Source organism: Elgaria multicarinata, chromosome 8 (genome assembly GCF_023053635.1).
Source record: "Elgaria multicarinata webbii isolate HBS135686 ecotype San Diego chromosome 8, rElgMul1.1.pri, whole genome shotgun sequence".
Lineage (NCBI taxonomy): Eukaryota > Metazoa > Chordata > Lepidosauria > Squamata > Anguidae > Elgaria > Elgaria multicarinata.
The window spans coordinates 36,311,466-36,336,707 of NC_086178.1; positions in this window are offsets into that span (position 1 = coordinate 36,311,466).

Sequence of the window (25,242 nt, forward strand, 5' to 3'; positions counted from 1 at the left end):
GGGAGTAAAGGAGAGCCGTTGCGGGAGGACGTGTGCCCTGTGATGGTGCTTTCGAAGGTGTATCGGGAGAAGTGTTGGGGACTGGACAGATGGGTACAGGGCATGGAATATTTTTTTAATACCTCCTCTGAGATGTGCATCAACGCAAATACACAGAAACGCAAGGGGGGATAGGTAAGTACTGTGTCGAAAATGCACTCCTGCGCACCAATATGTTTATGTTAAAACAAAAACAACAAATATGGTCAGGGCCAAAACATGCCAATAACCAATTGAAAAATGTGCCAAAAATGGAAGCCGCCCATTCCCGCCCATTTCCAAAACCACTGGACACGCCTCTGACAGCAGGTTGGCTGTTTGCTGAGCTGGGAGCTCATGCTGAACAGCAACATCTTCAGGAAGTGGGACACACCATCTATGGACTTCAGGATCGTAGAGAGAGAGCTGAAAAAAAGTGACAAAAGCAGTCTACGATATTCCTGAATAACTGAGGGATCATCCCTAGATCACTGCAGGAGTAGGTGGTGTGGTAGGGATGACCTTGATATTATCCCAAAATAAATGGCTGGTGTTGATTAGGCCTTGGTTTCCATGATCTTCATGGGTGAGATCGTGACAGTAAGTGTTTAAATGTAAAACGATATTGTATTCAGCAAAGAGAAAACCACACAAAACATGATCTCTCTCATGGTTTTGAAGCCAGCAAACATGATCCGTGAAAACCTTCTGAAACATTCTCAGCCTTCTTTTAAATGTAGTTTCAATGGGTGCGGGGGGTGGGGGAATCAAGGGAAGGGAGAAATGCCATATGGAGATGATTTGAAAAGGACGCAGCTTCTCCTCATGAAATGGATGTTTGCTTTGTCATCATGAACCAGCACATTTGGCTCCTTGCAATGTGTTAGCAGCCATGGAACCATAAATTCTGGCATGTTATCAGTTCTATAAAGCCTTTTTTTTAAAAAAAAAAATATGCCAGCAATTTGTAGATATTAACTGGTGGCAGTGTTTCCACTAGGAAATTGGGAATTGTGTTTTTTAAACTTTTGCTCCCATGCAAAATAAAAGATTTAGTGTATTTATTTTCTGTTGTTGAACAAACAAAGAAGTTAACAACAGGGGGGGAAACCAAGCTGTAAAAGACAGAATGAAAGAGAACCACCCATTTTACAAAAGATATGTACAGTGACCATGGACTTCTCTACACAAGGCATTTATCACGCACTCATTATTCCTACTCAGTTGTTTTCAGGTTCTTTAGGAAACATTGTGACCCTCCAGTTTCACTTCTGTATTTTGGGGATTTTTTATTTTTGTTTAAAGAGCAGGAAAATTCAGTATTGTAAAAGCAAAAGGAACCACTTTTTTTACATGTGTATTTGTGCTTTTCTGCTATACTTCACTGCCAAAGTTTTGCTGATTTTGTGTAGCAAAAAAAAAAGGAAAGGAAACACTGTGTGTGTAGTGCACAGATCTCAATTCTGCGACAAAACTGAAAGTAGATACAGTGGATTAACAGCCGATTAACTGCCTTGGGTATAAAACTGCCATTATTATTATTATTATTATTATTTATTTATATAGCACCATCAATGTACATGGTGCTGTACAGAGTAAAACAGTAAATAGCAAGACTCTGCCGCATAGGCTTACAATCTAATAAAATCATAGTAAAACAATAAGGAGGGGAAGAGAATGCCAACAGGTACAGGGAAGGGTAAGCAGGCACAGGGTAGGGAAAAACTAACAGTAGAAAGTAACAGTAGAAGCCATGTGAGGATGGAGTGGGATAATGCTTGCTAGCCATACTCTCTTAAAGCATTTCTTGGCTTATGTTAAGCATTTTTTTAAAAAAAAATCTAAGCATATAACATCGACTTGCTGTTGGAGGGAAAATAATAGAAAGCTAGGCAGGAGAGGGACATATCTATATCGATTTTGATCTCTGTGATTTTTCTTCTTTTTGCCTGAACATTCAGGCATACTTTCTAAATATATGTATCAATTGTGCACATTTTTGTGGGGGGAATGGAGGCATTTTTCTCTTATTGATTAAAATATGTTTGTACACTTTCTTTTTTTTTGTACACAGTTTGAAAAATGTGTACAAAAAAACTACACATTTTTCAAACAGACACATTTTTTAAGACACCAATCTACCATTCATATTTGTAAGCTTGCTGGATTCCAGAGATAGGGCCTTCTCAGTGGTAGTAGCCCCTTCCCTATGGAATTCCCTCCTGAGAGATATATGGTTGGCCCCAATTTTTTGCTATTTTAAAAGGGTTTAGAAACATAACTGTTTTCTTTGGCTTTTAATTAAAAGGATATATCTGCTTTTCTTGTTTCTGTGTTGGCTGTAGCTTGTTTTAACTGGCTCACTCTTACATTTCTTTGAAATTAATTTATGATTTTATGAACTTGTTTTATTGATATAACAAACTGGGAAAGGTGGCATTCTTGAAAGATGGTATGAAATGAAATGAAATAAATGTATAGATCTCTTGTATGGCATCTAGTCTGAGTCCTAGTGGCATCACCAAATGCTATGGCAGGAGTGAATACCACAAATTAATGGCATATGATGAAGTACTTTCATTTGCTGGTCCTAATTAATCAGTTTCCTTGGGGGACAGTGAGATACATCCTACTGCCAGTACACCTTTCACCTTTCTCCCTCATTCTGTCAACTCTTACTTTAGATACAGGGTTAATTCACCATCTGAAATCAGAATATTTGCTAAAAAGAAAAGGCCTATAGTACTGAGTGCCATACAATTACATTATCATGCAATGCTCTCATAAATAATTCCTGAGAGCAGTTGGCCATGGTAGACTGTAGAGTTGATTACTTGACTGTCTTCCCTCCCAAAGCTATCTAGCAACTTTTCAATTTGCTAAATTGTATTTAGGCTCCTATTCAAGCTGCCTGTCTAGGAAAAGGCTCCATCCCAGAGGCAGATTAATTATCCCAGTGGCCAAAGATCTCAATAACTGAAAGCACAGGGACAAAATCAGGAAATGAAAGACTCCCATCCCAGCTTATTCAAAAGCTGTCATTTCTGTTCTCCATCTATGAAAGATGTTTGATGAGGTGGGTTAAATACCTTGAAATGAAAGGGCTTGATTTTCACAATGGCTGATGCAGTTAGGAAATCATTTATAGAGGATTTATACCACAAATGCATTTTACATCCAGAAGAATGAAAATCAGTCCTTGAACAAAGAGACAGAACCACTGAGTTAAATTCCTTTGAGTATACCAAAGGCTGTAGATGATCACTCTTATGGGCTATTGAGAAAATTATCTTAAATGCTTCTATATGACAAAACAGCATGGTTAAATATATGGTGGGATGAAGTAGTCCGGCGAGGTGATGTTTGCCCTGTCCTGGACGGGGTTGCACTCCCCCTAAAGGATCAGGTCCGTAGTTTGGGGGTGCTCATGGATCCAGAACTGTCACTTGAGGCACAGGTGAACTCAGTGGCAAAGAGCACCTTTTATCTGCTTAGGCCGATATACCAGCTGCACCCTTATCTGGACAGAGATAGCCTAGCTACAGTTATCCATGCTCTGATAACCTCTCGTTTGGATTGCTGGGGCTGCCTTTGAAAACGGTCCGGAAACTTCAACTGGTACAAAACAGGGCAGCATGCTTACTAACAGGGACAGGCCGACGAGACCACATTACGCCAGTCCTTTTCCAGCTTCATTGGCTGCCAGTCCAGGTCCGATTCAAAGTGCTGGTATTAACATTTAAAGCCCTAAACGGCTTGGGGCCAGGTTATCTGAAGGAACGCCTCCTCCCATATGTACCTGCCCGGACTCTTAGGTCATCCTCAGGGGTCCTTCTCCATGAGCCCCTGCCAAAGGAAGTGAGGCAGGTGGCTACCAGGAGGAGGGCTGTCTCTGCTGTGGCACCCCGGCTGTGGAACGAGCTCCCTAAGGAGGTTCGCTTGGCACCTACATTATATGCTTTTAGACGCCAGGTGAAGACCTTTTTATTCTCCCAGCATTTTAACAGTCTATAAATAAATTTTAACTTGGTGTTTTAAATTTATAATTTTGCATTGCTGCTGTTTTTATCTGGTTGAGCTTTTATATTGTATTTTATATTATTTATTTATTTTATTTATTTATTTAAGGATTTTTATGCCGCCATTCAGCCAAAAAAGGCTCTCACGGCGGCTTACAAAAGTATTTCTTGACAGTCCCTGCCCACAGGCTTACAATCTAAAAGACATGACACAAAAGGAAAGGGGATTGGGAGGGAGGAGGAGGAGAATATTATGGTTTTATACTGTTGTTTTATACTTTGAATGTTTTTAATTTTTGTGAACTGCCCAGAGAGCTCCAGCTATTGGGCGGTATAGAACTGTAATAAATAACTTAATAACTAAATAAATAGTTATACAGGCCCTGTAAGAAACTCAGAAATAGGTTCAGGTTCAACAGTAGATTTAATTTTAAGAAGAGGCACAATGCATAACTAACTCAATGCATAACTAACTTGCAGAGTTCACTGTCTCAAGGTTTACTGATGGTCAATTGCTTTAAAAGAATTAGGAGAATTAATAGGGTTAGATATAGGATTTGCCTTCTGCAGATGGAACCTCTCCTGTCCATGGAAAGTTTCTGATGCAACAGAATGTTTCCACTGGTGGAATGAGGGAGGACGTTCCCTATCCTTTCCACGGAAAATCTGCTCTGGAGGGTTGGGATGCCTTCCACAACAGCAAGGCCTTGATGATTGGGACTACAAAATATAGGGGAATTAGTAAAGATTGCTTTCCCCCTCTCCCATTGGTGAGAGTGTCCTGAGCGTGGAACTCCACTCAGGAAGTGGTCCAGCTGGCAGGAGGAAATGGTGGATCCAAAATTCATGGAGGCTAAATATATCAAAAGTTATTGATTGCCCAAATAAAACCTCCATGTTCAGAGAATGAATCCATATCTGCCCCTTCATTTCTCCACAAAATTAACATCACAGGGAGCTGTGGCTGTCAGAGGGGGCTGATCCTATGAAAGTGGCTCTAGGGCTGAGGCCTGTTTCTCTGAAAGCTAGAGGTAGGAGGAGGGACAAACCAGAAACACGAATTGTTGGCATCATGCCCATTTTGTAAGCTCTCAGAGGCATCTGCTAGAATGGAAAGGACTTTGGTCTGGTTTAGAATGGTTCATCTTCTTAACATACAAAAATTGCAACACACACACACACACACAGAGAGAGAGAGAGAGAGAGAGAGAGAGAGAGAGAGAGAGAGAGAGAGGGAGAGAGAGAGAGGAGAAATAATGGTTTTGTCCCAAAGTCTAAATTATTCATAGAACCCACCCACCCCAAATCCACAGAGTATTTTGTAAACAGATAATAAGCATAACTCAACCACAGGGTTTGCAAGATACCTTCAAGTGTCATTAGTGATTCTTGATGGTGTTAATTAAGACATGCCATGCATTAAACTAGGCGATAATCAGTTCTGCACTAAATAGTTGCTGAAGTCTGTTTTATGTGACACTAAGTTATTCATGAGTTCAACATAATGAGCCTGAAATTGAAGGAAATCTTAACTTCTTCCAATTCTCCTTAAAAACCCAGCTTTTTCACAATTCCTCTAAAAAGGGTTAACCGACCCCAAATGAAAAATATAAATATGAACGAATGCACTGGAGATCCATGGAGAAAAGCTATGTCTGCATTCTGAAGTGACTTATATTGAGGCTTTTATTTTGCAGAGAAAAATCATTAGATAGCAACATCATCTAGATAGTAGAAGATTGCACAATGGCTGAGGTCCCCTTGCTATTTAGAATGGCATGGGACAATTCATACATGCAAGAAAAGCATGCATGGGCAAGGTGTCTCAGATCCAAATGACCCCACCACATTAAGAAAAATAATAAAGCTTTACCAGATGTAGAAGCCAGGGCTTCATGCAAAAAGCTGAGCTTAAACCCTTGTCCCTTCCAAAGTAGCATTAGTTGCAGAAGTTTGCTTTTGATTTGGTTTGCTTTTTTAGCATACGAGATCATTAAGAGAGAATCTTTCTACTCGCAGACTGCTCAGTGATAAAGAAATATCTGACATTTCCAGGTAGGGCTGGAGAACACCCAAGTCTAAAGCCCTGGAAAGCCATTGGTCATCAGTGTAGACCAGGCAGCAGAGGCTAGTGGATCCAATTTTGGTGGGCCAATGAATCCATTTCATCGGAACCAGCCAGGATTCTAAAGGTGATGAGCTTAGGGTTCAGCACCTTGGATAGTTCCTTTAGTGTTCTGGCTGGTATTGCCTGAAACTTAGGAGGAGGGCTTTCTCCGCTGTGGAATGAGCTCCCCACAGAGGTCCACCTGGCACCTACATTGAACTCCTTTCATCGCCAGCTGAAGAACTTTTTATTCTCTCAGTATTTTAACACTTAATTTTAACTTAAATTTAAATTTTACTGTTCTAATTCTGATTTTTAATCTTATATCAATTTTTGCTGCGTGGTTTTATCCTGGTTGTGCTTTTTATACTGTATTTTGTATTTGTGGTTTTAAACTGTTGGTTGTTTTATTATGGTTTTAATTTTTGTGAACCACCTTGAGAGTTTCGGCTATTGGGCGGTATAAAAATGTAATAAATAAATAAATAAACCTGGAATGGATTCACAGCCCCAGCAAAATTGGAGCCACCAGCCTTCACTGAGACCAGAGGTACAGAACTTCTTTCACCCCAAGGGGTGAATTTCATTTCAGAAAAGCTCTCAGGAGCCACCTTATAGTGGTAGGTGAGGATAAAGGCAAAAGGGAGCAGGGCCAGAGCCAAAATGCACAAAATACCCCAGCATTAATAATAACAATAATAATTTTATTTCTTACCCACCTCTCCCTCTGGATCGAGGCGGGGAACAACATAGAATACAAAAATACTATAAAATACATAAAACTGATTAAAAACATATAAATACATTATTAAAATAACAGCCAGACATTTTAAAATTCAACTGAGTAGGCTTGCCAGAAGAGATCAGTCTTTATAGCTTTGTTTTAGATACAGAAAGACTGTTGAGTTGGTGGATCTCTTCCGGCAGTGTAAGACATCTTCCTAAGTGGGAGAGTCCAAAAAGGATTCCACCATCCTCTTTTCCTGCATTTTTGAATTGTCGTGGCCCAAACACGGAGGAGGTACTTTTCAGGTTAAAACACACTCCTTTACCGATAGAAAGGAACGCTGCACTTGTGTTTCAATGAGTGTCTCTAGAGCATGCACAAAGCGTAGCCCTTATATAGAGACTTAGAATAATTCATGACATAGCTTGCTACTCCAACTGCAGCTTCTAGGTCTACTGACTTCCTGCATTGATAAAGGAGTATGCTTTCTTACAAGTTTGAGAAACAGCTCGATTGTTACATTGGAAGTTCAACAGTTAGCTCCCATCCTGATTACACAGATGTCTGGGTTATTCTTATAACAAGCACAAAAATTCACGTGACTAGTTCAACCCATGGTCAAATATGGCTGTGCTTTGGTTCAATTCATTTCTGCCCTGGCAGAATTTAACCATAATCCAAAGGGATCTATTTTGTTGGGAGCTTGTTCCAAAGGTGTGGGGCCGCAGCGAAGCCTTCTGCCCTGAGAGGTGGCCATGAAATTCTGCCCTGAGAGGTGGCCATGAAATTATTATTATTATTATTATTATTATTATTATTATTATTATTTTAAAAATCCAATTTAATCCCTTTTTGAAAAGAAGAGCATTTCATCCTGCCCCCTACAGACAACTACAGATGAGTGTATCCCATCCAGACCACAAGCAGAGAGTGGAGGGTGGGTTTTTTGTTTGTTTTCTCGAGGTGAAACTTCATCTGAGAATGCTTTATGTGAATTATGCATGCAATATATGATTCATAGCCTCAGCTAGAGAAAACATTCAAACCAAATGATTGGTGTGTGGGTATTTTTTCTTCTCTCTCTTCTTCCTTCAGGAGCAAGTACATAGCACTACTTCCTCTGAACTTACCATAAACTGAGGTCTCTCCACTTTACACTGCTCTGCAAATTAGCAGGAGAAAATGATGTGTCATTTTACTGCAGTGATGAAGACTGAAAGGGAAAGCATTAAAGAAAATGCACAGTAAGTATGCTCTTAGGAGACAAAAAGCATTAGATGACATTGAGAAGAGAGGGGAAAGGGAGTAGCAGGTTAGTTTGGCTGTTAATCAGAATCGTAAGACTAGTGATATGCTATGGTCAATTGTCTATACAATGATTGCCATAGTCAATTTATTTATCGTGTTTCCCATAATCCAGTGTCCTCAACACGGTTCACAGAACAAGCAAATACAATAACAATAATCATAATACAATACACTATTACATTAACAAATCAATTGTAGTTTGTGTAAAATGTATCAAAAATTTAAATTGGCATACAGCATTCCAATTGGTCAGTTTACAATATCCGGTACCAATAATTTCAACATTATGTGCACATTAAACAATTCGCTAAACGTTAAGAGGTATAACACTGAGATGCCTTACCTACATCGAAGTCACAGCAAAAAAAAAAAGGAGGAAGAGAGAGAATAAAATGACCACAAGGCACTTCAGCACACCAAAAAAGAGACCTTCTTCTCACCAAGGTCCCATATCCTGAGCCAAGAAAGTCAAGAAACTCCCTTGTGGCTTTCTCAAAGCCGCAGAGAACTGGAGAGGCAAGATGGAAAAAGGATACAGTGAGAAAGACATTACAACCACGCCCGGCTTGCCTGGGCATGGTGAGGCAATTGCAGGCGGGGACGAGAAAAGCGAGGCATGGAGGCTCACCATTGGTGGCCTCTGCATGGTGTCACAGGGTGGGGAGGGGTCTGTTTTCCCTTTTTAATGGCCCTGTGCCCCTCCCAGCCACCTCTTGCCTTCAAGGCTCCCTCTCTCCCTCCCTGTAGACAGTGCGGGTTTGCCGGCAGCTCCTCAGGGAGCCAAGTAGGATTTTTTTTGCTCCCAATCATTTAGACTGGGTTTTTTTTCACCTACTTCACACTGTAAGACAGCAGGGGAGTAAGAACTAGGTTAATTGGTACAATTCGGTCACATTTATCCTGGGGGCAGGTTTACGGGCATCGGGAGCAAGGATAGGGTTAATGAGCATTCTTAGGCACCATTGTGGTGATTGGTAACACCTGAGGCCCTCAGCTGGGTTCTCGCAGCACCAGCAGGGAGGATAAGGGTTACCTATGAGGCCAACCTTCCTTATTCACTCAGAGTTTTGCAACCTGAGGGGGGTGACAGCAGAAGGCCTCCCTACCCCAAAAGGGGAATCAGGATGGGTGGCGACAGATGAGCGCCACCGATTCGGATACAACTGGCTCACCCAATCCCAAATATGGCCAAGTCAGCGGCCTAGTCAGGATTCCCTCTTAGGCCTCCATCACCCTTCACTGAACTTAATAAATGTGGCCCTATTTAAACCCAACTTTCTTGTCTCGTCTCATTATTTCACCTTCCACTCCCTCAATGGATTTAGTCACTAAGGGCTTGAGTGTGCACTGAAGAGTGAGAAATGATTGCACAGGTCCATCAGTAAAGTCCTTATCTATGTGTGTGTATGGTGTGTGTGTGTGTGTGTTTGTATGTGTACACACATACATGCATGCATGCTTGGAGACACAATTCCTTCTGGGGCTATACATTTTCTTTAACACTGGGTGAGGGGCATTGCTGACATGCTTAAAATTTTGTATGTATAAGTGATGTAGTATGGGGGTGGGGCAGACAACAGCATCTCAAATGCACAAACCGAGAAAAAGAGGATGTCCTCAGGAGCCTGTATTATGAGCTCTGTGCATTTTGGAGTGTAAAACTCCTTCATTTGTGGCTCAAAACGAAAATATGTAAATTCAAAAGATCTGCAGCTTTCTAACTCTCTATATGAGAAAAAGCCACAAATAAAATGTTTTCTTTCTGTCCATGCAGCCTGTCATAGGTTGGTTTCCATAGATGCATTTGTTTCTGTACAAAGAATGTTAATCTTGGTTTAACTTTTCCATTGTTCTTTCAACCTCTCTCTCTCTCTCTCTCTCTCTCTTTGAGTGTGTGTGTGTGTGTGTGTGTGTGTGTGTGTGTGTGTGTAGTCTATGATGTTATTATGACAAGGCATTGAAGACAGAAATTTATGAGGCACTGGAACTTTTACCAACTCTGCTAACACTAACGCTAGAAAGATCTAACACTACATATATTCTGTAATCCCAAGAATAACTCATTTTGCTCCAAAACAAGCTTAGATGCTAGCTAAAAGTGTGAATGCTCTAGGGATATATGGATTTTGTTAATTCATTCCATCTGTGTTTTGTGGATTGTCATGTGGCTTTTGTTCCATCCTCTGCTCATTGACGGAATTGGATTTGTTGTAGGAAAAAAATATTCTACTTCCAGTATTAGGGTTAGTATGCCTGTGAACTCCAGTTGTTGGGGGACATGGGTGGGAAGGTGCTGCTGCTCCTGTCCTGCTTTTGGGTTTCCAGTGGGCAGCTGGTTGGCCACTGTGTGAACAGAATGCCGGACTTAGATGGACCCTTGGCCTGCTCCAGCATAGCTGTTCTTACATTCTTATGTTCTTAAGATGCCAATTTCCCCCACAGAAGCTATTTCTGCACACATACTGTTAATGTAAAGTGCCAGCTCACCATGAGGGTTAAGGAATAAGCTCAACATTACCACAAACATTTATTTTGAGGTTTGTGGTGGCATGGAGAAAATCCCCAAATCAAGGAAGCGATTTCATATCTACTGGCTCTAATTTCCTAAAAACACAAACACACACACACACACACACACACACACACACACACACAGAGAGAGAGAGAGAGAGAGAGAGAGAGAGAGAGAGAGTTATCATGTTTTCAGTTTCAAAAACATATCAGAAATAACTATGAATAACAAAATAAAGGGAAGCTGAGAACCAAACCTCATGATAAAAGCTTCCTAGGTAGCAAAGTCCTGGCATTGTAGATAAGCTATAAAATATCCCATCTTTCTACATCCTCTAGAATTTATGCCCATCATCATATGTATCCCTATATATGCCTGCCTGAGATCTGTTGGAGGAGCCCTCCTCCGTGTCCCACCAATGTGAGACAAATGCTGTGGTGAGACATGGGAGAGGGCTTTCTGTGTTGTGGCACCCCGGCTGTGGAATGCCCTCCCCTTGGAGACCCAACTGGCACCAGCACTGGCTTCATTTCAGTGCCAGGTTAAGACATGGCTTTTGAACAAAGCCTTTGATGGCTAAATTTACCAATCTTCCACATAGTTTAAATTGTTTTCATTGGTTTTAACGTTTTTAAATTCTAGACTAGTTTTAGCTTATTAGTGGTTTAATTTGTTTTTAGCTGTGTATATTTATTATTTTGTTTGTATGTTGTTGTTTTTCTGTACACCGCCCTGAAATCCTTGTGATATAGGGCGGGATACAAATGTGGTGGTGATGATGATGATGATGATGATGATGATGATGATGATATGCGTGAGGGGTTTCCTAATCAAGTTTTAAGTTCTTTACATTTCTTGAAGATTTGGGGTATGGTCTGAAAAGACGTGTGATACAACAAACTGGCAAAAGCTAAGCCGGACCAGTCTGTGTCTGAATGGGAGATTGCCTATGTATATGTTTCCATGGAAGAACGCTGGGATATAAATAAATTTATATTGTTTGTATTTCATTATTTAATTTTCTTTGGTGTGTTACTGTTGATTGCTTTGGATTTCCTCTTGGCATGAAAGTTGGGGTATAAACATTAAAATGAAAAGTCAATGAATAAATTAATACAAAGGGCAAGGTTCCTACAATAAAATTATGCCTCCTAAAGCATGTTGTGTTCATCTGTCCTGTAACACAGGGCTGCTTGTAGAAACTCCTTTGCTTCCTTAAGAAGACCCTGAGCAACAGGTGCAAATCAATGATTTGGGAGTGGACATACTGGATAGAATCCAACTAAAGGCCTACTTAGAGTAGACCCATTGGAATGCATCGGATTTAACATAGTCATGACTGTCTTAAGCCCTATTCATTTCAATAGGTCTACTCTAAGTAGGACTTTTATTAGTTTATACCCACTGAAAATTCAGGAACAGAGCCTATCTAAGCACATGTTCAGTCTACACCAAGCAGGATATAACACTTTAAAAACATTATGAAAACGGTATATGTAATGTGTCCTGAGCCTGAACAGTTGTCGTAACCATTATAAACTGTTATAAGCAGTAGTGTAGATCCTGCCTATGAATTTGTTTTCAGTACCAGAACTGAGCTCACAATTTGTTCTTTCTCACAATAGTTCTTTATTTCAGCAGCCCATTAAGAACTTTTGTTGGGGGAAAGGTCCTTTCATTATATTTCTGTTGTTAAATGATTGGGAATCAGAAAACCCTTGTGGATCTATTGCAAATCATCCAGAGTCCTACAAGCCAATCCAGATCTACCTTCCTTCTGCCTCTGGTGTAATAATACAACAATTCTAGTTGAGTACAGTTTTATTACATATTAATGTACATATGATTCTGTGGTATTGTCCAGATCTCAATAGGGTGGCAGGTCATAACACTGATTTTGAAATTCTTCCCAAAAAATAAATAAATGAGGAAGGTTTTTTCGTAATGGACAAACAGCAGATTAACATGGACAGCAGCTTCTGGACAAGCAGGAGACACAGACAATAAAAAGACATATCTTCAGAATAGCAAAAGAACTCTGTCTATTTGTCTGTCTGTCTCTGGAAAAAAAAAGCCTGGACTTCAGCCAGATTTGTTATGTTAAATTTAACACTCTTCACAGAAACACCCCAGGAAAATTGCTAGGTTTTCATTTGTGCTAGGGGCCTGCTGGAAGGAAAATCCATTCTGACAGCCAGACTCTACAAGCTGAAATGTTACTATCAGCTTCTTTGCTAGACAGAAATAGAACACACTGAACAGGAGCCATGCCATATTTAATTAAGCCTCAGAAGTTGGCAATCGCACAATATTCCATGCTTCGTCACCTTCCCCAACTGACCAATTCTGGAAATCACAGAAGCCCATGAATAAAAAATAGGGTGCTGCACCATCTATGTTTCAGCCAGCCAGTCAAGTAGCTCAAGAGTACTATAATAGATAGTTATGCAAGAAGAAAAGAGACTCCCCCATTTTAACATAGTGTTCAAAATGAGGCGAGTTCAAATGGCAAGAAGAAAACGAGAGAGACCAAGAGAATAATTTTGCAATCAGCTTTGCTGATTAGGTATTTAGGTGGTGAGGTCTAATTGTCAGAAGGACTAATTAGAAGCTTTGGTGTAACTAAGAATTGCTTGTTTTCCAGCAGAGGTTTCAGTCACTATTTGGAGCTTATTTTTCTTATTTTCTCCCATATTTTCTGTGGAGTGAGTGGATGCAATCTTGCTGTAAATAGAAGATAAATATCTAAAATGGAACATGAAAGACTGGAAATGGAACATGAACATGAACAGTGTGTATTTGGTTTCCAATTTGCAAGGGTAAAGTCTGGGTTGTAGTATTATGGGAGAAGAAAAAAATGTCTCCCCGTCCACTTACTCCACAACATGCACAATTTAATACATCTCTATCATGCCCCTCCTTACTTGCATTTTTCCTAAGCTAAACAGTCCCAGACTTTGTAATCTTTCCTCATAAGATTCCTTTGTGTTACAGTGACAGAGTGACCATATGGAAAGGAGGATAGGGCTCCTGTATCTTTAACAGTCGTATAGAAAAGGGAACTTCAGCATATTATTTGTATGCATGCAGCACCTGGTGAAATTCCCTCTTCATCACAACAGTTAAAGCTGCAGGAGCCCTGCCATCTTTTGTATCTGGTCACTCTAGAAAGGCTCCTGCAGCTTTAACTGTTGTGATGAAGAGGGAATTTCACCAGGTGCTGTATGCATACAAATAATATGTGCTGAAATTCCCTTTTCTATACGACTGTTAAAGGTACAGGAGCCCTGTCCTCCTTTACATATGGCCACCATAACACAGGAGAGTCCCCCAGGCCTTTGACCATTTTGACTGCCCTTTTCTGCACCTTTTCCAGCTCAACAATATCTTGTTTGAAGTGAAAAGACCACTGTAACCAGAGTATTCTTGTAAATGTTTTATGTCCCACTGAAGTATTTTCACAGTATCTAGTTAGCCAACAATCAAATATGACTATACCCTAGCAATGCTTCTTAACAAAATGGTAAGGTTTAGATGAGGGCTAACAAACTGAGACTCAATCCAGACAAGACGGAGGTACTGTTAGCGGGTGGTTCATCTGTCCGGCAAGGTGATGTTTGCCCTGTCCTGGATGGGGTTGCACTCTCCCTAAAGGATCGGGTCCGTAATTTGGGGGTGCTCTTGGATCCAGAACTGTCACTTGAGGCACAGGTGAACTCAGTGGCAAAGAGCACCTTTTATCAGCTTAGGTTGATATACCAACTACGCCCTTATCTGGACAGAGATAGCCTAGCTGCAGTTATCCATGCTCTGATAACCTCTCATTTGGATTACTGCAATGCATTATACGTGGGTCTGCCTTTGAAAATGGTCCGGGAGCTTCAGCTGGTACAAAATAGGGTAGCTCGTTTACTAACAGGGACTGGCCGGCGAGATCACATTACGCCAGTCCTTTTACAACTTCATTGGCTGCCAGTCCAGGTCCGGGCCCAATTCAAAGTGCTGGTATTGACATTTAAAGCCCTAAACGGTTTGGGGCCAGGTTATTTGAAGGAACGCCTCCTCCCATATGTACCTGCCCGGACCTTAAGCTCATCTACAGGGGCCCTTCTCCGTGAGCCCCTGCCAAAGGAAGTGAGGCAGGTGGCTACTAGAAGGAGGGCTTTCTCCGCTGTGGCACCCCGGTTGTGGAATGAGCTCCCCAGAGAGGTCCGCCTGGTGCCTACACTGTACTGCTTTCATCGCCAGCTGAAGACCTTTTTATTCTCTCAGTATTTTAACACTTAATTTTAACTTACATTTAAATTTTACTGTTCTAACTCTGTATTTTAATCTTATATCAATTTTGTTGCGTGGTTTTATCCTGGTTGTGCTTTTTCTACTGTATTTTGTAATTGTGCTTTTAACATGTTGGTTGTTTTATTATGGTTTTAATTTTTGTGAACCGCCCAGATAGCTTCGGCTATTGGGTGTTATAAAAATGTAATAAATAAATAAATAAATAAATAGAGTAAAATTAAAAAGAATGCTTTCAAAAATTTGCAGCAACTCCTATTACTCTTCTTTAGGAGATTCTTGGCATCAAGTCTACCCAGTCATGTATTCTCTCCATATAATAGTAGCTTTTCAAACTAGTTCAAATTAAAAGAAAATCCTACAGGGAACGGAGGAAAAGAATGGCCATTTGTACAGAGAGAACAGACAAATAGCAGGACAACAGAGTTTTGTCAAGAACATCTCAGGCAATAATAAAATAAATGGCAAATATGGATTATTTTGATCCACATCTCTTTCATTTGAGAGAAAGTATCTGGACTGGGCCTCTGAACAACACTAGTGTCCCCCAAAGGCCTCTGGACATGAAACAATAACATCATTGCTCTGTTTCAGGGCTTGGACACCTGAGATCTAGTGGCGTGCCTTCCAGTATTCACACACACCGCTGCACATTTGTGTATCAGGAGGAATATATTCACCGGGTGAAGGCCACAGGCTTCTCTATGACCTTGTATGCAGGTCTACATATATTGGTCATCAACATATGTAGTGGCAATGAGTGAACATAATCAAACTGAATTTGTTATTTTTTAAAAATTCAAAGGTGGCTATTATGAATAAACAAGATTCTACCATGAAGCCAAATATTTACGAAATATGGCAACATTGCTAGTATGAAGTCTAGTGAAAAATTCTGGGTAGGGTTGAGGGCCTTCAAGCAGTTATGATGCCATCTCTTCATATCAAGGCCTAGCACTTCCCAGAGTTCCAGCTAGATTTATTTCAGATGGAACACAAACTCTAGATAGCCCAGGGTATGACCCGAAGTGATGTAGACCCTACAAAATTAGACCCTACAAATTTGAGTTTTTCTGGATTTTGCCATAATTTCTAATTTTTGTTATTTATTAAAGGATTTTCAGATTGACTTTTAGAGCCTAATATGCCTCACAAGGTGGTGTACAAACTTCAAGATAAAGCCCAATAATAGATAACATCTTCAGTTTAAAACGCAATGCACACCTTAAAAAGGAACTGTACAAAATAATCCAAAGCAGAGCAAGTCATACAAAGCAGATTGAAATGAAAAGATCTCAAGCATTTCTCTTTTTAAAAAAAATGACAACAATGACGACGACGATGACAACAACAACAACAACAACTGAAAATTATGGAGCCACACATATTTCCAAAGGGAATGAGATAAATAGGTGTGGGGCCACTACCAAAAAGACTCCTGTTCCCATCTGTCTATCATCTTTCAACACTTTGGCCAGCCATCATAGACTTACACTTAGATTTTAATGTGTGCAGTAATCCTTCACTTAACTTGATGAGCAACATCATGAAACTTACCACCACAACATCTTTGGAACTGGTTTGACACTTCTTTAAATTTCTGTTGGAGATGTGATTTTAGATCTCAGATTTGGAGAACACTAGGAAGGCTATTTTTTTAATACTATTTTTATTTATTTTCAAGTAAGGACAAATACAATAAACACACAGAGTAAAATAAAACACTCCACAATATAAATGTTCCCACAGCACCACTATAAAAAAGCATGGGTGTTCATTCCTTCAATAAGCACTTGGTACAGAAAAAGATGCAGGTTAAGTTAGAACCTCTGACCAAAAGGATTCCTGAGTCATTGGGGGTCTAGGTTCGCCAGCATTCATATTCATAAATGTCAAAAAGTCCAACCAGTTTTCCACAAATGTGTCTGATGTTATTTCTCCTCTTGCTAACCTGCTATGTTGTGTCACCAGTACCACTCACTGCATTTTCTTGCTTACCTTCTTTCTACCTGTTCTCTCTGTACTTTCTGTACGAGGAGACATGTGTCTGTTTATTCATGTCAAATAGTTCATAAATCACTTTTAAGTTCCCTATAGGAACCTCAATTTTCCCTGGGATCCATGCAGAGGATATCATGTCTCACTGCAAGAGTTTCTGAAGTAAGTACCGTAGAAACTGCTGAATAGGTGGACATCTTCAGAATCTGATTTAAGGGTGGAGACACATAAAAAGTCCTGATAAAGGTGCACAAGAGTGGATAGAAATAACTGGAATGAGGATCATTTGAAAAGTGTGCCCAAAGAAGGCCTTGAATCACAGTACATCATGAAAAAGTTAGAACCTGTTTTATACTTTAACTTTATTAACTTTAATGCAAAACAAAAAACAAAACAAAAAAACCCAGAGGCTCAGCAGCACTAATTGTGATGTGTGCACAATTAGCTGCAGATGTGTGATAATAGGGCGGGATACAAATGTTTTAATAAATAAATAAATTCAATGTAAAAGATCACACCAAAAGACAGTGTAATCTAGGGAAGGGCAGATCAATCTGTTACCAGTGCATGTCAATTCCTAATAAATCTGTTCTTTCCTGTTTCCTGTGAGGTTTTTTTAAAAAACCACTTGGAAATTCACATGTAAATTGTACTTGTTTCTCCGTAAAATACACATATTCCCCTAAAATACACAATTTTGTACTCGTTTTTGAGCTGAGAACTGCAGAATCTGAAGGATGGGTATGTTTAGATCCACACATTAGTCCAGTAAGTATGAATCCAGTAAGTATGAATTATGAAGTATTAATTTACTTCATAATTCTGAACAAACAAACTTAGAATTATAGAATCTTAGAATAGTAGAGTTGGAAGGGACTTACAAGGCCATCGAGTCCAACCCCCTGTGCAGGAATCCACCCTAAAGCATCCCTGACAGATGCTTGTCCAGCTGCCTCTTGAAGGCCTCTAGTGTGGGAGAGCCCACAACCTCCCTAGGTAACTGATTCCATTGTCGTACTGCTCTAACAGTCAGGAAGTTTTTCCTGATGTCCAGCTGGAATCTGGCTTCCTTTAACTTGAGCCCGTTATTCTGTGTCCTGCACTCTGGGAGGATCGAGAAGAGATCCTGGCCCTCCTCTGTGTCACAACCTTTTAAGTATTTGAAGAGTGCTATTATGTCTCCCATCAATCTTCTCTTCTCCAGGCTAAACATGCCCAGTTCTTTCAGTCTCTCTTCATAGGGCTTTGTTTCCAGACCCCTGATCATCCTGGTTGGCCTCCTCTGAACACGCTCCAGCTTGTCTGCGTCTTTCTAGAATTGTGGAGCCCAGAACTGGACACAATACTCTAGATGAGGCTTAACCAGGGCTGAATAGAGAGGAACCAGTACCTCACGTGATTTGGAAGCTATACTTCTATTAATGCATCCCAAAATAGCATTTGACTTTCTTGCAGCCATATTGCATTGTTGGCTCATATTCAGGTTGCAATCTACAACAATTCCAAGGTCCTTCTCGTTTGTAGTATTGATGAGCCAAGTATCCCCCATCTTGTAACTGTGCATTTGGTTCCTATTTCCTAGATGTAGAACTTGGCATTTATCCCTATTAAATTTCATTCTGTTGTTTTCAGCCCAGCACTCCAGCCTATCAAGATCACTTTGAAGTTTGTTTCTGTCTTCCAGGGTGTTAGCTATCCCACCCAATTTTGTGTCATCTGCAAAATTGATAAGCGTTCTCTGCACCTCCTCATCCAAATCATTAATAAAAGTGTTGAAGAGCACTGGGCCCAGGAATGAGCCCTGCGGTACCCTGCTCGTTGCCTCTCCCCAGTTTGAGAAAGTTCCATTGATAAGTACTCTTTGAGTCCGATTCTGTAGCCAACTGTGAATCCACCTAATAGTTGTTCCATCTAGCCCACGTTTAGCTAGTTTTTAATCAGAATGTCATGTGGTACTTTGTCAAAAGCTTTGCTGAAGTCAAGATATATGACATCCACAGCATTCCCACAGTCCACAAGGGAGGTTACCCGATCAAAAAAAGAGATCAAATTAGTCTGACAGGATTTGTTCCTGACAAATCCATGTTGGCTTCTAGTAATCGCTGCATTGATTTCAAGGTGTTTACAGACTGGCTTCTTTATAATCTGCTCCAGAATTTCCCCAGGGATGGATGTCAGACTGACTGGTCTGTACTTCCCAGGTTCTTCAATGACCCTTGTATAATCCCAAACATTACTTCTAAATTCAAATAAGAGTATAGAGAATTGCAGCATTATGCCTTTGCTGTGATTTTCTTCCAGTTTCTTTCCGTTACTGACCAGCCATGCTAGACTTCCACCACCACCCCTCTCTCCCTCTTTTCGCTTTTCCTTCTTATAAGGCACAGCAGACTGACTAGATCACAGAAACTCTGCAACATTTCAATCTGACTGAGTAATACATGAGCCAATCTTGTCTGACAAAACATGAAATTGATGATTTTTGCCAAGCACACTGATTAAGCACACCCATGACTTTATGGATCTTGGCTCTATATATTAGGAAGAGACTTATCTCAAAGAATACATCCTTTACATAACCTGATTGTGGAAACCACGGCTGCTAATCTATTGGAGCTTTCGGGGGGAGGGGCAACACAACAATTATAAAAGCCTAATAATGATTGCCAAATAATGCAGCATGACAGTAACAATACTACATCTCCCCCCCCCCCAAGAAATCATATTCCTGTCTTTTTATTTTGCAGTACCTTTTAAAGATGCAGCTAACTATAATCTTACATGGTTAAAACGCTAATACCTTTGCTAATCCGTGACCTCTCGTGTGTTACAAACCCCTAGGCAGAGCTCATAAATATTCCTGTTTAGTACAAACCTATAACATTCACAGTTTGCAAATAACTACTTCAGCCTATTCCTCAAGCACCTCCCACTGTTTGGAAATCCTGCTATTTCCCCCCCTGCTGTTTCAAAGCTGTACTGACTATTGATGCAAGAAGTGATTGTGGCAAATCCTTACAAGTCTTGTCTTGCTTACTGCTTTTCCACCACTGCTTCTGTGACTTTACCTCCATTCTGTGCAAGACTTGATACAAATCACACAGCTGCTGCCGGGATGGCAACTCTGCATTTAGTTGCCCCTCCTCTTCCTTGCAATGTGTATACATGGCCATGAAGCTCACTGGCTGACCTTGGGCTTGTCACTAACTCTCAGGCCATAGCTAGATGGGGCAATATCCCGGGATCGTCCTTGTGCATTCACATGATGCACAGGGGATCCTGGGATCAGGGAGGGATGATCCCTCACTTGCCCTGGGATCTCACCCTAGCCTTTGAGACTGCTTTTTCCACCATCTCGGGCTGATCCCAAGACCGTGGAACATGTGTGCAGGCGTCATGGTTTGTCTCAGCTCATCACAGTTGTAAGGAGCCAGGAGCCTCATCAGGAGCTCTGCGCCCATTGGGGGTGGAGGTGGGGGAGCAGGGGAAATTGTAAAAAATCTAAAAAACCTTACCTTTTGCACACAAGAGTTCGTGCACTCTGCTCCTTTAAGAAAACAAAAACAAAATAGTGGGTGCGACGTCCTCTCCCTCTGAGGTCATCGTGTGTCATGTGTAAACAGAGGGGGAGATCTCATGATAAAAATATCATGAGATCTTCACCCCTCCGTCACGCTTGACCATGTAGCTCTAGCTGAGGCCTCAGACTAATCTATCTCACAGAGCTGTTCTGAAGATAAAACAGAGAGGAGGAGGACAACGTAAGCCATTTTGGGTTCCTTGCCAGAATTATCATCGTCATCATCGTCGATGGAAGCTCATGCCATGACATTATCATGTTTCATGCTTGCCCACTCTGCACCACTGGCTGCCAATGTGCCTGTCCTGACTGTGACAAGAGGCTACTAGGGCACAAAGGGGTAAAGCTGGCCAGTGAGAACTCATTCCAACAAAGTCTAGGACCAGACTGAAACCCTCCCAGGCTCCACCCCTTCCTTGAGGAGTGGAAGGCTTTAAAGGGACAGTCCTCTGGTTTGGAACTTAGTACTCCTCTTCCTCATGGAAAATTCCCTCCAGCCTCATTGCCTGCAATGATGAGCCAACATGGGGATAAAGCCCCCTGGCTCAAAACCAAGGGTGTCAAAACCTCGTTCAGCTGGAGGACTACATTTCAGAGAAGCTTTCAAAGTCCACATTCCAGTGGTGGATTCTAGTTCTTCATTCTCCAGCGCTGTTGGTCCAATAGATCTTGCTGCCCCCTCATTTTCTGTGTTGGAGTCAGGCCCCAGGATGCTGCTCATGGCGGAGGTTCTGTTGCATTGTGTGAGAGCAGAGAAAATCACCAAGTGATGGTGTCATGTCAAGCTTTTCCATTACTGTATGCCCCCCAGAGCTATTTCACATGGAATGGAAGTTGTGGATTTTCCATGCATTCATACATCCACTTCAGGAAAAATATGATTGGCTGACAAACTGAATCCACAATCAAAACCAACTCTAAACTGCAATACTTTGATTGACACTGGCGTTTAGGAATTTTAATTATCAGGCTTATAGGTTTTTATAGAGAGAGAATTTACTGATAACTTCAGCTCAGTTCCCATCTTTGGTTTGCTTCAGTGTTTTTGAAGTGCACTTTCTTGAGAATATTTTATTGTAAAATAAATAAATACATGTACAATGCCAGCAAATCATTGATGTTAGCAGCAAGTAACTCTCTTAACAAGAACTCCCTCCAATGCTCTAAATAATGTTTATTTATGGTCACTGAGCAGCCATATAAAATGTAGTGTACATGCCACAGACATCAAAAGCTAATTAAATAAATGATGTATCATCTCTGTGTGAAGGTAATAAATAACCTTGTTTTGATAAATGTGCATGTGCCGGATATAGCAATCCTATGCTCATGTTACACTAGGACTGGAGATCACTGCTTTCTTTCCTCACCTGCCCCAGATAGATCCATTTGCCTCATAAAGCGAAAGAAGAAGTCTTACCCCTGGTAAAGCATCCCATCGATGCTAAAGCTGGGTTCCATGCATAAGATAGCTCCTCCTGCCAGCTCCATACAACAATATCCCAGTGCCTCATAAGGGACTAAGACCTATGCATAGCTGGAAGTGGTCCTTAGGAATGTCAGAGAAATCCACATTGAAATAAATGAATTCAGATTTTTATAAATTTGTCCCAGCTGTCTGGTTTTTACCCTGTCAGGCGGAGTCTGTGGATTTGCGGACCATTTTCCTAACCTTTGGGAATTTTGCACAAATTTCATCATAAACACACACACACACACACACACACACACACACACACACACCCCTAGCCAAAAATGCACATTTTCCCCATAGGCTAAAGCATGAAAGTGCACTTTTTGGGGAGATTACTGCAGTTTGGGGGAATTTGCCCATTTAAGCTAGTGCAAATTTGCGCAAATTCGGAAACTGAAAAAAAAATCCAATTCATCGATGGGTGGATGATGTAACGAAAGGCACCTGACAATCTGTGACACAGAAGAACATATCTTGCATAATCCATACATCCCTGCTAGTCCTACAGGATACATAAAGCACTGGGAAGTGGCTTCCAAAAGAGCTCAAGCTGAAAGCACAATTTCGGAATCTATTTGGAAACTCTAAAATAGAAGCCACGTAGGCAAGGCTCTCTATCTAAATCTGTTAGATAGATGTGGGGGTGGGGGCGGAGAGAGGCAGGCCTGTAACTCAGAGGTAAAGCGCCTGCTCTGCATGCAGAAGGTCCCAGGTTTCTCCAGGTGGGACTAGGGAAAAAAATCCTGCCTGAAACCTTGAGAACCACTGCCTGTCAGTGTCAACAATACTAGGCTAGATGGATCAAGGGTCTGACTCAGTATAAGACAGCTTCCTATGATCCTAACTACAAATTGAGCTCCACTGTCCCCTAAAGATGGCTTAGGCTCCCTTTGGTCTCCCAGCATAACCCATCCAAGTCCTTTCTTTTGGATATTTGTGGTGCAGCACATTGTTAAGAAGGCCAGGAAAGTGCAAGTCTAATGCTCCCCCCTTTTTAAAAAATCTGGAACTAAAGCTAAGAAACCTCAAAGTAGTCTGTGCCCACAGCATTTTTCTAATGCTTTTGCAACCCTCAGAAAGTGAAATCCTTTAGATTCCCCTTTGTCTTCCCCTTCATCAAGTAATAATCGCTGATCCAAATCTATTTCTTTTCATTTCCTTCTAAGGCTATCAATTTCCATCCCCACAGCCCAACATTTTTACCACTGCTTCTTTGGTTGTGTAGCCTTCTAATCTCCTGGTCCACTATTTCCATAATATCAGCTTCCCCTCATTTGGTTAATGCTAATTTCCTTGATCTCCATCTCTTCTATATCTTTCCTAGTTTGACCTATTGGAAACAGCATGCTTGCTTATCTGCTGGGTTGGGGAATATACCAATCAAGCCAAGTGTCTCCTCTGTAATGAAGGTACATACATTTTAGGAGTTTGAACGAGTGTTCAACGAGAGCCAATGAGCATGCAAGGAGTGGCATCTACTGCTTCTCCACACCTCCACTGCTATGTGGGCTAGAGCAAGAGGCAGGTGAACAAGCAGATGAGAAGAGTGCAGACAAGGAGCAGGTCCAGTGGGTTCTCTGCTGTGGTAGATATCCAGTCATGTCAACCTTTGACCTGGCTCTGCTATCAGTGGAGAATTACTTGTTTCATATTTCCTTATTTCTTTTCCACCCCTCTCTCTTTTCCATTCTGTTAGTCATTATAGCAGGATCAAAATATTTATTTATTTATTTATTTATTTATTTATTACATTTTTATACCGCCCAATAGCCGAAGCTCTCTGGGCGGTTCACAAAAATTAAAACCACAAAAAAACATCCAACAGGTTAAAAACACAATTTTGAAATACAATATAAAAAGCACAACCAGGATAAAATATGAAGTTTATAAAGCCACAATCCAGTACTCACATGTGAATCTATGGTGCGACCACACTAAGAATAATATGAACACTTCTGGGCACCACAACTAAAAAAAATGATATTGTAGAGATGGGGAAAGTGCAGAAAAGGGCAACTAAAATGATCAGGGGTCTGGAGTATAAACTAGGGGTGTGCACGGACCCCCCGCTCCGCTTCTCTTCCAGATCCACGATTTGCAGATCGGGCCGCTTCGCTCCACCCCCGCTCCGCCTATGTCCGCTCCGCTCCGCTGCGGAGCTCCGGATCCGGTTTGGAGCTCCGTTTTTTCCCCCCATAGGCTTGCATTGAAAGCTAAAAAAGTATACAACTTTTTTTCTGTGAAAGTCAGAAACCTCAAGTTTGGCACCATGACACCTTATGGAGGTATACACATGCACGCCAAGTTTCAAGCCAATCCCACCATCCTCTGATTTTTGGGGAATTTTTGAAAATTGGGCACCCCATTCACACCCCTTTCGATAGCTCCGTCAATTTGCACGTTAGAAACCTCAAACTCGGCACCATGATAGCTTATCCAGGCATACACATACACGCCAAGACTCAAAGCAATCCCATTATCCCCTGATTTTTGGTGGGGCTTAAACCTTTTAACTCACCCCAAATCAAGTCCCATTTTACAACTACGTCAATTTGCAAGTCAGAAACCTCACCTTCAGTACCATGACAGCTAATCCATGTGTCCACACGGATGCCAAGTTTCAAGCCAATCCCATCATCCCCTGATGTTAGGGGAATTTTTGAAAATCGGGCACCCCATTCACACCCCTTTCGATAGCTCTGTCAATTTGCATGTTAGAAACCTCAAACTCAGCACCATGATAGCTTATCCAGGGATACACATGCACACCAAGACTCAAGGCAATCCCATCATCCCCTGATTTTTTGTGGGGCTCTAACCTTTTAACTCACCCCAAACCAAGTCCCTTGCTACAACTATGTCAATTTGCACGTCAGAAACCTCACCTTTGGTCCCATGAGAGCTTATCCATGTGTCCACATGGACGCCAAGTTTCAAGCCAATCCCATCATCCCCTGATTTTTGGGGAATTTATGAAAGTCGGACACCCCAGTATCTCAGGGATTTAAAGCTGCAGACAGCTCAATGGGCCCATTTCAAAGGAAATCCCAACATGCCATGAATTGGGGAGTAGAGATAAACCTAAATATTAATCTTCTTCCACAATTGAAAAATTGATTTGGAACTTGAGCACAGGAAGGACTTCTCCCCTGAGTCAAAGCAAGACACACAAAAACCATCCCTGCGAGGTGGGCAGGGGAGGA